Raw genomic sequence first — 13,785 nt, 5'->3', positions numbered from 1 at the left:
CAATTGGTTCTTGCAAGGTCTATACTCTGGCTTTGAATTATGTGGGTAAGCCACAAGCCTTGATATTGGACCACAGTGATCTTGTATTGCTAGTACCCCAGATGATTGGCAGAAGCTAATTAAACTCCTAACTCAAAGGAGATGACATCATTTAAGGCCTCTAGTAATTTCTAAAAGTAATCTTTCAAACAAATGTCCATTTTACAATCAAAGATAACCAGGCACACAAGATGACAAGACAGCATAAGCAAGGAGAAGCTGAACAATAAATATAAAAAACAGATCCATAAGACATGGAATAATCATGCTGTAACACAAATGGGTTTGTAGTTTTTTATAAAAGGAGTCCTACAGTATGTCCTCATATGTATGTTCCCCAGAGGGAAAGGCTGGAGGAGAATGCTGGCCTCTGTACTTTGGCCTCCTGCCTGTCCCATCCCCTCCATTCCCAATTCACACCCCCAGGTAACCCTGGGAAGTCTTGATAGCACTTGCACTCCTACCTTTATGCCTCTGTTGCAGGAGTCCCCAGAACCTACTGGAGCCCCCTAGGATGAATGTCATTACCTACAGAAAGCCTTCCCTACTCCCTCCAGCTAAAACATATCTCTTTCTTCCCTATTATCTTCCTTTCCTGGCACCCTTTTATCCCTCTGCCTTGTATTTTGAGCTGTCGTATTCTGCCTCTCTCCCCTCTGGACCAAGAGCTCTCTGGGGCATGGGCCTAGGGTGCCCCTGCTGTTTTCACCTTGCTTCATCTGCTCAGTGTTGGGCACTTTGGAGGACAACCACAGCGGCAGTAGACAGGTTTGCTCATCATGCTAATCAATATCCTATTAATGTCCTACCGCTGTCATCTCGACCAGGATTCTAAAGGCTTAGGGAACCCTCATGTTAGGTACCCCAGTTCCACCTAAGCTCTACCACGGGCGGACATATAAAGACTTACTACACTAGTGCTACATTTTCAATGTGCCTGAACACACCCAGGGTCGCAGTTGTCTCTCAGCAGCTGTGGCGAGGAGGCATCATTAGCTCCATTTGCAAGCTAGAGACTGAGGCTTAGGGAGTGACTGGCCCAGTGGTTCTCAAGCCTGGATGTACTTTGGAATCACCTGGGAGCTTTTAAAAATTAAGTTCAAATCACTTGGGGTAAAGCCCAGGTGTCAGTACTTTTTAAAGCTCTCCAGGCAATTCTAATATATAGCCACACTTAGAACCATTGGACAGGCTCAAAGCCCACAGCAGAGCTGTGGAAGCAGAGCCAATTCTAGAATTCCAAATCTCAAAACAATGCTCTTCCTTTTATCCCTAGAAGAATCTGGGAGGTTCGTGGACCATTAGCTATTTGGGCTTCCACAAGCCGAAAGACAGTGTTGGAAGAGTGGGCCCCACACAGTCCTGGCTTCTATGAGGCCAACCTCTTCCCCTCTTGTCCTTCCCTGACTCCAAAACTCAGGCTCAGACAGCCAAGACCCATGGGACAATGGGTGACTCAGATGCTTCCTGTTTTCCTGGCCACAGTGACAGGGGGGTGGAAACAGCCTGGGCTGGGGTCCATGGCCTAAGAGCAGGGACCTAGACAGAGGAGGAGACTGAGCTGTGGGGCCAGCCTGCCCTGAGATGTGGGAGGAGTGAGCTAGGCAAAGCGGCACAGGCGGTTTATTGGCCTCAGTGGGTGGGGACAAGGGTGGTGTGTTGGGTGGCTAGGTCAGCAAAGGGAAGAACAATTGGGGGCCAGCTTTTCTTGAAGTGTGGGTATTTTCTGAATCCTCGGGTTGAAGGAGAGACCTGCAGTTCCTCCTGGATATTTGGTTCAGGCAAAGCTGGCAAGCTAGTCGGCTGTGAGGATCAGAGGAAGGAACTCTCCTCTGCTGGAGGCTTCTTTACCTTTTCCAAGCCTTTCCATGAATTACCGCATGACCCTGAGTAAACCCCTGCCTCATCTCTGAGCTCCCGCTTCCTCTCCTACGAGACCAGGAGACAATGGGGTTACAGGAAAAACCGTAACCTCTCCCAGCCTTACAGAACACAGTGCAGCCTCTAGGGGACTTTTCACTTACATGATTTTGATTTCAAGTCAGACGATAACCTTAACGGTGGACAAGAAATGTAATATAATTACCTGATTGCTGTTAATGTCATTAATAATCAGGAAGACTAAGAAAATGCTGGCCAAAGGTATGTGAAAATGCAGGCCTGGACACTCCTTGTGGCCCAGCTTGGTCACTGCTATCCTTCGAGGGCAGCAATTTGGAGATGTTTATGAAAAACCTTCCATGCTTGCATCTTGGTCTCAATCATCTGCCTGCTGGGGTCACCCTTGGCAAATGATCCCAAATTCAGAAAAGACTTGTAGGACAGGAAGATGTCCACTAAATAATTTTGTGTTAATGAAAAATTAACCACAGTCCAGATACTCAGCAACAGGAAAATCCAGACCACACAGAATGTATATTAGCTACCGATTTCTGGGTAACAAATTACCCTCAAACTCAGTGGCAAACTCAGTAGCTTAACAAGCATTTATTATTATCGCTCAGTTTCTGTGGGCCAGGAAGCCAGGTTTAGCTCAGCTGGGTGCCTCTGGCTGAAGGTCTCTTAGGAGGCTGCAATGCAGGTGTGGGCTGGGGCCCCAGTCATTTCAAAATTTGACTGGAAGGCTATCCACTTCCAAGTTCACTCACATGGCTGTTGGCAGTCTCAGGTCCTTGTTGGCTCTTGAGAGAGTTCCACAACTTGTGGGCTCCTCCACAGAGCAGCCACAACATGGCCTCTGGTTTCCCTCAGAGCTAGTGAGCAACCTGAAGGCTCACTGTCTTCCTGTAACCTGACCTTGGAGGTGACCTCCCCTCATTTTAGCTGTACAATCATCCCATGCTGTTTGTGGGGGATTGATTCTAAGACCCTCACAGATACCAAAATCAAATGGGGTCTGTGTGATAAAGCACCTTTATAAATTGGGTCTTTTGCTTTTCAACACATATACTCATTTATGCATACCTCCTGCCCCACAATTATTTATTCGCCAAACTTAACTAACAATTTTTCTGGCCCTGGTTGCCAAGGAGCTGTGTAGGAAGGAGTGCGGGCCCACCTTTGGTCCCTGAGCCAGTGGAGCAATAAAAAGCTACAAATCCTCATATGGGGACAGCCTCGGGAACATATTCCAGGCAAATCCTAACCATCTCTAATCTCATTGCACATTCCTGGGTTTACTGGAGCCTGACTGGAGTGAGCTTTGGGGCTGATCCTGAGGGCAACACTGTTTGGGGAGGATTTGGTTGAAGAGGGCATGACAAGGAGTGGGCAGACAGAAGAACTAACCCATAGAGAAAGGAGAAAGCAGCTGATACACAGTAGAAAAACACCTGAAAGTTGAAGTCTGGGCCTGCCAGTCACTTGAGTGTGAGACTCATTCAAGGTTTTTTTCTCATCCATAGAATGGGATGAAAATAAGTAATATTGCCCTTCCTTGTTCAACATGATTAAATGAGATTGATTATGCACAGAAATACATTCCGTAAACTATAATGCTCTGGACTAGTGTGGGTTTCTTCAGGTATTAACTAGAGCAAATACACCTCCCGTTTACCACTGAGCTCCTAGCAGGAGTCAAGGAGTTCCCCAACCACCACATCCTGAGCCACAGTTCCATTACCATTTTTAACTACTGAGTTGGCCAAAATGCCCATTTAGTTTTTTCTATAAAAGAAAAGACAAATTTTTCACCAATAACTTTACTGATTTGGATATTTTGAGTATGTCAGCTATCTCTTGCTATTGGCTTCTAGTGTGTAGAGGCCAGGGATGCTGCTAAACATCTTCTAGTGCATAAGACAGCCCCACAGCAAAAAATTATTTGGCCCAAATGTCAATAGTACCAAGAAACTTTGCAAACCACGTTTAACATGTTCAATCAGTCACACACCTTCTCCATATACTGCACACATTTCTTTTGCATTTCAGTTGCATTTCCACCTTTCTTGAAATGATAAAACATAGTATGCTGAAAATATTGCATATTTTCTTCCATCTTCAGTATTAAAATGGATGCACAAAAATTCACCAATTTTGATAAGTTTGTTTTAAATGCAAGGTGATAGGACAGCTGTCACAATACAATCTAACAAAATTGTTCTGAATGAGGTTAAAGACAATTAAGCACTACTAGAGCCATTCTATGGAAAAAAAGTAACAGACTTTTTGACCAACCCAATAATCGTGTTGGATAAATGTTGATATTAAATATGCTTCACTTAAAAGGAATGAAGTTACCTCTAATGAAAGATGGCATGGCAACAATCATTAAAACCATAACTGGCCCTGGCTGGTGTGGCTTGGTTGGAGTGTTATCCTGCAAACCTAAAGGTTGAAGGTTTGATTCAGGTCAGGTTATATGCCTAGGTTGCTGGTTCAGTCCCCAGGAGGGGCATGTAGGAGAGGCAATCGATGTTTCTCAGATTGATATTTCTCTCCCTATCTCTCTCTCCTTCTGCCCCCACCCTTTCCCCCTCTCTGAAATCAATCAACAAGCATATCCTCAGATAAGAATTTTTTAAAAAGCCACAGAAGTGACTCATCAGTTCCACTTTTAAAAATAGATACAGACACAGGTATGAAATGACATGTACAGGCATATTCATTGCAGCATTCTTTGTGAGAGCATAGCATTGTAAAGAAAAAAATGGGGACTTCCGGCCAAGATGGAGACATAGGTAGACACACGGTGCCTCCTCGCACAACCAAGATAGGGACAACAACAATTTAGAAACAGAATAACAACCAGAGCTGACAGAAAATTGAACTGTATAGAAGTCAGAAAACCAAGGAGTTAGAAATAGACACATTCATCCAGACTAGCAGGAGGGGCTGAGTCGGGCAGCTGGGCGGAGAGGGGTCACCAAACAAAGATTGTTGGGAAGAGCGTTGGGACCCGAATAAGGCATCCTGGGCACTCAAGACTGCAGTGAGTGGATCCTGGGTACGCAAGCGGCAGCTGGCAGACTGCGGCCAAAGGGTGGCAACCGGCAGACCCAGCAAGGCAGTGATTGTGAAGCAAGGCACTGCGCACAAGGCAGCTGGCTGACCTGGCGGTCCCAGGGTCCCAGAGCTGGGAAATAAAGCCTCGGGGCACTGATCGAAAACACCTAAGGGGTTGAGGCGCAGGGAGAGACTCCCAGCCTCACAGGAGAGGTCCTTAGAAAGTCCCACAGGATGCATAAGCTCACCCACACAGGAATTGGCACCAGAGGGGCCCGGTTTGCTGGGGGGAAGCGGCGGAAGGGACTAAGGTCCCACGGAGAGCAGAGCAAGCACCCTTATTTCCCTCTTGGACCCCGCCCCCACATATAGCGTCACAACCCAGCGACTGGGGCACCCTGCCCTGGTGAACAACTAAGGCTCCGCCCTCATATATAACAGACTCAACCAAAAAAAAAAAAAGATGGTTCAAACAGAAGAACAAATGAAAGCTCAGAACCAATACTTTTAAGCAACCAAGAGATAGTCAACCTATCAGATGCACAGTTCAAAGCACTGGTGATCAGGATGCTCACAGAATTGGTTGAATTTGGTCGCAAATTAGATGAAAAAAATGAGGGCTACAATAAGTGAAATAAAGGAAAATGCACAGGGAACCAACAGAGATGGAAAGAAAGCTGGGTCTCACATGAATGGAGTGGACCAGAAGGAAGGAAAAAACATACAACCAGAAAAGAATGAAGAAATAAGAATTCAAAAAAATGAGGAGAGGCTTAGGAACCTCCAGGACATCTTTAAATGTTCCAACATCCAAATTATAGGGGTACCAGAAGGAGAAGAGGAAAAGCAACAAGTGGAAAACTTATTTGAACAAATAATAAAGGAAAACTTCTCCAATCTGGCAAAGGAAATAGACTTCCAGGAAGTCCAGGAGGCTCAGAGAGTCCAAAAGAAGTTGGACCCAAGCAGGAACACACCAACGCACATCATCATTACATTAGCCAAGATTAAAGAGAAGGAGAGAATCCTAAAAACAGCAAGAGAAAAGCAGACAATTATCTACCAAGGACTTCCCATAAGACTATCAGCTGATTTCTCAAAGAAACCATGCAGGCAAGAAGGGGCTGGAAAGAAGTATTCCAAGTCACGAAAGGTAAGGACCTACATCCCAGATTGCTCTATCCAGCAAAGCTTTCATTTAGAATAGAAGGACAGACAAAGTGCTTCTCAAATAAGGTCAAGTTAAAGGAGTTCATCATCACCAAGCCCTTATTTTATGAAATGCTAACGGGACTTATCTAAGAAAAGAAGATAAAGAAAAGACATGTATAGTAAAAGGACAGCAAACTCATAACTATTAACAACCACACCTAAAACAAAAGAAACTAAGCAAACAAGTAGAACAGGAACAGAACCACAGACATGGAGATCACATGGAGGGTTAGCAACAGGGGAGTGGGAGGAGGAGAGAGGGGGAAAAGGTACAGAGAATAAGTAGCATAGATTGTAGGTAGAAAATAAACAGAGGGAGGGCAAGAATAGTATGGGAAATGTAGAAGCTAAAGAACTTATGACACATGGACATGAACTAAAGGGGAGAATGTGGGTGGGAAAGGGTGTGCAGGGTGGAGGAGAGTGAAGGGGGGGTAATGGGAAAACTAACTGTAACAGCATAATCAATAAAATATATTTTTTAAAAAGTCCACTCACAGGAGACTGGTTAGGTCAGTCATGGAACATCCATACAACAAAATGCTGTGGAGCCATTAAAGTGAATGAGGCAGCGCTGGGTGAACTGATCCAGAAAGATCTCTAACATATATCATAAAACAAAAAACAGCAAGTTGCTGAACAATATTACCTATCTATCTCCACTAACATAGGAAATCAAACCAAACTATATATATGACCTGATTTGTATGAAAATACAGAGAAAATTCAGGAAGGGATAAACCAGATGTCAGAAGTGGCATCTAGGGAGGGGAAGGGAAGGAGAGGGACAAGGGCCTTACCCTTTTTAACGCCATCTACTTCAGGAATGGTTGCCATTCCTTCCTTCTTTCCAAGAAACTGTTTAGTTTCTGTCGATCTTCTTTCCAATCTTGTTGAAGAGTCTGGAAGAATGGCTGAAGACCACTCAGTGGTTCCTCCTGCTATTCAGAGGCCTGAGCAGTGGGGACATCAGCAGGGAACAGCTGAACAGGCACAGAGGGCCCCTTCGTACTTCCAGACCCAGAAGCAGTAAATCTGGGATCTGGAGAGGTTAGTCCTGAAATTTTTTCTCAGGCACAGCCTTCTCAGCAGCGGCCTGCTCTTTCTCCTCAGTCTCTTCAGGAACAGGCAGTGCCTCCCGAGGGTGCTCATGGGACAAGGTGCCACGCATGCGCAGGGCTTCCGGGGCCAGCATCCGCCACCTTAGACCAGAGGAGTGACTTCCCCTGTTGCATGGGGATGGCAAAGTCCACGTAGCACAGAGGAGAGTCTTTGTTACCCAGAGCGATGGCAGGCAGGTTAACATAAGATGCCTCTGTGAGAGACTGGGGTCAACCCAGGGAATCAGTAACCACCGGAAGTGGCGTCTCCCGGAAGGCCGTCTGGAGTTGGTTAGTGCCAAGTTAAGGGGGTGAAGCCACCAGCAATAGGAGTGGCTCCAGGGCAGCAGCAAACGTTAGCATGGCCACTGGCCGCCGGCCGGCTGGTATTGCTGAAGGATATGACATTGATATCAGCTAGTTTTCTACAGCAACGATGGCACGAGCTGCCAGCAGCAGCTTCTCTCAGGTTCTCTTAAGATTTCTGATGCAGATGCTCTCAGTTTTTCTTTTGTAAGTGAACTGCTCCATTTGCAAGTCAAGGAACACACTTAAGTGAGTTCCTGTTGCCAGAAATTTGAGGACATCCTCTTGCTTCATTTTCAGGACCTCAGTGGTTCCAGTCACTGTGGAAGTTCCCCTTTAAGTTTCGAACGGAAAAGCGGAAGGATGCATTATGGACAACCTCTCTGGGTAACACGGAAAGGGGTTGCCATTTCTTTGTGATGTGAATAGATTCATATATTTTCTGTATAACTTTTAAAACTTAAAATTTATATATAAATGGTAATTTTTAAACTTTTTAAAAATTGTTGTTCAAGTACAGTTGTCTCTATTTTCCCCCCACCCCAACCATCCCCACCTAACACCCTCAATCCTACCCTCCTTTGGTTTTGTCCACGTGTCCTTTATACGTGTTCCGGAAAACCCTTCCCCCTTCCCCCCCCCCCATTATCCCCTCCCACCTCCCCTCTGGTTACTGTCAGTTTGTTCTTACTTTCAGTGTCTCTGGTTATATTTTATTTGCTTGTTTTGTTGATTAGGTTCCACTTATAAGTGAGATCATGTGGTATTTGTCTTTCACTGCCTGGCTTATTTCACTTAACATAATGCTCTCCAGTTCCATCCTTGCTATCCTGAAGGGTAGGAGCTCCTTCCTTCTGCTGTGTAGTATTCCACTGTGTAAATGTACCACAGTTTTTTGATCCATTTGTTTACTGATGGGCACAATAGCCAAGGGCTTCCAGCTATTGGCTATTGTAAATTGTGCTGCTATGAACATTGGGATGCGTAGGTTCTTTCAGAATGGTGTTTCAGGGTTCTTAGGGTATTCCAGCAGTGAAGCTGCTGGGTCAAAAGGCAGTTCCATTTTTAGTTTTCTGAGGAAATTCCATACTGTTTTCCACAGTGGCTGCACCAGTCTGTATTCCCACCAATAGTGCATTAGGGTGGAAAGAACCAACACCTGTTGTTTTTTATTTGTTTATGATGGCCATTCTCACTGGTGTGAAGTGTATCTCATTGTGGTTTTAATTTGCATCTGATAGCTAGTATGCTGAGCATCTTTTCATATGTCTCTGGGCCCTCTGTATGTCCTCCTTGGAGAAGTGTCTGTTCAAGTACTTTGCCCAGTTTTTAATTGGGCTGTTTGTATAAATGGCAATTTTTATATTTTAATTTTATGTAATTGTATTTGTATTATTTAGTTGAATTTTATATAATTATATAAAATCTTTCAATATCTTTATTATTTTTAAGATTTTATTTTTTTTATTTTTAGAGAGAGGGGAAAGGAGGGAGAAAGAGAGAAACCTTGATGTGCAAGAGATAGTTGCCTTTCACAGGCCCTCAAGCGGGGCCTGCAACCCAGGCATGTGCCCTGAATGGGAATTAAACCGGCAACCTTTCTGTTCCCAGGCCAGCACCCAATCCACTGAGCCACACCAACCAGGGCAAAAATCTTTCACTGTTGTTAAAATGTTTTTTTTTAAGATCTTATTTATTTATTTTTAGAGAGAAGGGAAGGAAAGGAGAAAGAGAGAGAGAGAAACTTCAGTGTTTAGTTGCCTCTCATGCGTCCCCTACTGGGGACCTGGCCTGCAACTCAGGCATGTGCCCTGTTTGGGAATCAAACCAGCGACACTTTGGTTCGCAGGTCTGCGCTCAGTCCCACTGAGCTACACCCACCAGGGCAAAACTTTTAATCCCTGTCTATTGTTTCAGGAAACTTCCAAGATCTTCATTGGGTGCATGGATACTTACTCCTGAGGACAGAGTCATCTCTCTGTAGAGGGACCTAGGCTCCTCTCTCCCAAGACGGTGCCTCTTCCCAGATGAGGGGCTGTAGTACCTCTGAGGCTCCTCCAACCAGGACCCCAGGACCCCCGCCCCACACCTGCTCCCTGCCCAGGAATGATCCCTTGAGCGTGTTCTCTCATCATCTGTGTGGGGATGAAAGAAAAAAATCCTTAATTCACTCCTTCCTTAAATAAACAGTGTTGCCTTGGGCAAAGCCACAGATATTCAATGCTGAATAACAACAGACAAGATTAGAATCTGGTGAGGAGTGAGAGAAATCTAGCAGCCCCCTAAATAAAAATGAAGTGAGGTCTGTGATGGATGCTCTGGAAGACAGACCCAGAGAATGTCCTGGGGAGAGAAAAGCTGGGGAGACTTTTTTGTGTGTGTGGGGGGGGGGGTGTTTTTTGTGGGGTCTTGTAGTTTATTGTTTGTTTGTTTTATGAGGAGGCTTTACCCCCATTTTCACTGAGACTCTTCCCCTGTCCCCACCCTGCATCTTCATCCTTTCCACCTTTCATGACCTGGAGCCTGAGGATTTGGCTGGCGTCCTCAGCAGCTGCCCCAGGGATTCCCCACAAGGGGAGGAGAGCGGGAAACACAAGGTCAGCCCCAGGAAAGCGCAGCAGATGAATGCAGACCAAAGAGCCCTGGCGGGGATGTGCTGTCCAACACAGCAGGCTGGTTCCAGACCTGTCACCATCGTCATCTCTTGTTCACAGACGCCGGCCTGAGGCCATCCAAGGCCACTGTTCAACCACCACCCTCTGCCCAGCCTCCACCCTCAGGGATCCTGGGCAGCAAGGCCACTGCTGAGTGGGACCTTTCAGTGTAGAATGGATGGTTTCACTACCAATGCCAGTATCTGGACTGAGAAAGGAATTCTTGTGTGTGTGTGTGTACACTGCATTCTGTATACACAGGTTCGTACTCCATGCATAGGGTGTCAATTCATTCCAGATTTACTGGAACAGCCTCAATTTTCACATATTTGGATACCACAAACCATTGAAATATCCTGAAAATTCCAACATGATTATTTATGCAGCACTCCTTCAGTCTTGTTCCAAAAAAAAAAAGGATTTGAAAACCAGCTTGCAGAGTTATATATACTTCAGAGGATTGAAAAATAACAGACAAGGGAATCGGGGAGAAGAGAGAATAGGATGACACTCAGAAATGCTTAACTCGAGTCCCGTGTGCCTGCTGGAGGCAGGCCACAGATGCGTCTCGCAGCCAGGGCTAAGAGGGAAACGAGGTGGCACGGACCCCTGCCGCTGGGGGCTGTGGGAACTCCCCCCAAGCCCTCGGAGAGATGCGGCGTGACTCGGTCAGAAAGGAACACATGCGTGTTCCACATCTTAGCAGTGGTTTGGTGGCACAAAGGACTGCATCGTCAAACTCACAGAGTAGTGCACTGAAGATTTCTGTGTTTTACTGTCAGCAAACTTTACTTCCCCCAGAAAAAGAATTATAAACAAACAGTTAATGATATGCTTGCTGGAGTGTTTAGGGGTGAACTAACATCTCTGCTTACTTTGAAGTGTGTCGGAAAAGGGAGACGATCGCTGGGTGGAAGGAAGAACAGAGAGACTGACATACAGTAAAGCAAGTGCCGTGAAATAGTCTCAGTGGCGGGCCAATGGTGTGTGTGGACTGTACAACTCTTCCAACTGTGCTGAGTTTGAACATTGTAATAATGAACGGTTGGAGGCTCTAAGGCATGGAGTGGACTTCGGAAGTGACCCCCAACACCCAGAAAGCCAAAGGCCCTGAGTTTTGTTCACAGGAGCCAGAGCCAGCAGCCGACCCCCTGGGCGCCTGGCCCAGGGGCCGTGTCGGGGCCCTCGGGAGCGGAGCTCTGGTTTCAGCAAGGGCAGGGAGGCCTGGCCCCCGCAGGGCCCGCAGCATGGCGGGGTTCAGGCCTCTCCCGGACAGCACGCACAGGTCATGGAAACCTCTTGTCAGGCCATCAAGGAGCAGCTCCCCTTGGAGGCGCTGTGCCAAGGGCAGAGTTGGATTTCAGACTTGACCATATGATAACGTTGATGATGGGGATCATTTACTGCGGCTTTTCTCTCTGCTGGCACGGCATTAAGCCTTTACATTTACATGCCATTTAGTGTTTAAGTGACCCTGTGACACGGGGGCTATTGTCATTCCCATTTATCTATGGAAAACGACTTGGAAAAGTTCAGTAACTCGCATGGAACGCTCTGCTGGCAAAGGCTGAGCTGCGATCCAACGTTCTGTTTGACTCCAGAGGCTTCGGTCCTAACCCTGCCCTCTTCTGCTCCGGAAGCTGCTCTCCCCAGCCCTTCCACTTTCTTTCCCAAGCTCTGCCCGAAAGCCTGTCACAGACGTGTCTCTGCTCTGGCCTCAGAAAGAAGGTCAGGAGAAAGTCTGACTCGGGCCCAGAGTGCTCATTATAAACCAAATACCCCTCTCCTGCCCCTGAACTTCTGCTCCCCAGAAAGCTGTTCTGACCCGCCTCCCTGCCTACCCCAAAATCAACAGCCCAGATAAAGAGGTGGCAACAGCGTGCCACCCCTTTAATAGAATCCAGAGCTAAGGAAGACTTCAGGCAGCTGATAACTGGGCTCCTTAGTTTTTGCAGAGGAGGAAAAGAAAGCCCAGAGAGGGGCAGTGGTGGTCCCAGTGTCACACAGCACACCGGGACTGAGCCTTGTCACCTGGGGCTTGTCCCCTTAGCTCAGGCCTTGCAGGGCTGAGACGGGCTTCAGGGCTGTTTCAGGGAGGGGGGCTGGGGTAAGTGGAGGCAGTGGATGGGACCTAGAAAGGCCCCCCTCCAAGAGAAGATACGCTCCTATGGCCAGGGTGAGCATTGCTGGGCCCTGCACTGTCAGCCGGGACCCTGAAAGAGCAACTTTCATTTCATAGATGGGGAGGTTCAGCTCCAGAGAGAGGAAGTGCCTGTCACTGGATCCCACAGCCAGTTCCTGGCTACGTGGGAGGCAGGCATCCATTTTCCTGAACCCTCAGTGTCCTTCCCACTTCACCCCTCTAATCTCTCTAAAGGATCCTGAGGCCCAGCGCAGGCTCAGAGGGCCTGGTGAGTCCCTGAGCTGGGCCTCCCCCACGTTCATCCTTGCATGCCTGGGACCCACCAGGGCTCCTCAGGACCTAAAACCAGACCTTTGGTCTTCACCAAGTCCCTCCCAAGAAGTCGCAGGTCTGGGCCCCACAGAGACCCCCCACTTCTGCAGCCTCTGGCAGGGAGGGAAAAGAGGGAAACTAGGGGTTCAAGAGCCACCCCTCCCATAGCACACCTCCTCCCAGCCAGACCTGGCCCAGGAACTTCAGACCCCAACCCAAGAGAAGGGTCCTGCCCTGCCTGCTCCAGGCCTTAGGGCCCAAGCAGCCCCTGGAGTGTGTATATGTAAGGGAGGGAGTCAGTAGGGGTCACCCAGCTGTGAGGCCCACACCCTTGCAGCCAGAGCCAGGCTCGGAGCCATGGAAGAACAGGATCAGACGGTGGAGACTGAGTCCACAGGCAGACCCCAAGCAGCCTTGGCCATGCCAGGCCGACCAGTAGACCCTCCAACACAAACACTGGGCCCCTGGCTCTGTGAGAAGGAGGCATTTTTCAGAGGTGACATCAGCTCTTAAAGTTTTATGTTTCCTGCCTACTTCATCCCAGAGAGTGGAGTCCCCAGGGCCCATGGGCTTGGAGGGGCAGGCACCAGCTCCAGCACAAAGGACACATCACTGGCCGTGGACACTCGTGACAATCCACCCACAGAAAAGACGGCCAAGATGGTGGCTGTCCAGAAGACTGCTCACCCTGAGGACACAGCCCTGCCTCTGCAAGACAGACTTGAAAGAAAATCTCCCAGGTCTCCAAACCCACCTCGGGGCCTTTGCTCACATTGTCCCCTTTGTCATTTCCCCTGCCTTCCTCACTCCTCATCATCTAGCAAATACCTCCCATCCTTCAAGTATCATGTCCAGTGCTTCCTCCCCTGTGAGGCCAGCCCCAGCTCCCCAAGCCTCCACACTGTCCTATCCATCTGCCATTAGGGGCTGACCACTCTGAACCGTGTTTAGAGCTACCTCCCTTTCCCTGTCCCCCCGCCAGACCAGACCTACAGGAGGGCGCAGGCCAAGTCCCATTTCACCTCAGGGCCTCTTGTAGCACTTGGCGGGACTCAGAAAGTGTTTGTGAAGGAAA

The sequence above is a fragment of the Phyllostomus discolor genome, chromosome 1 (genome assembly GCF_004126475.2).
Source record: "Phyllostomus discolor isolate MPI-MPIP mPhyDis1 chromosome 1, mPhyDis1.pri.v3, whole genome shotgun sequence".
Lineage (NCBI taxonomy): Eukaryota > Metazoa > Chordata > Mammalia > Chiroptera > Phyllostomidae > Phyllostomus > Phyllostomus discolor.
The sequence above is the reverse complement of the archived record's forward strand: the minus strand, read 5'-3'. Positions refer to the sequence as shown.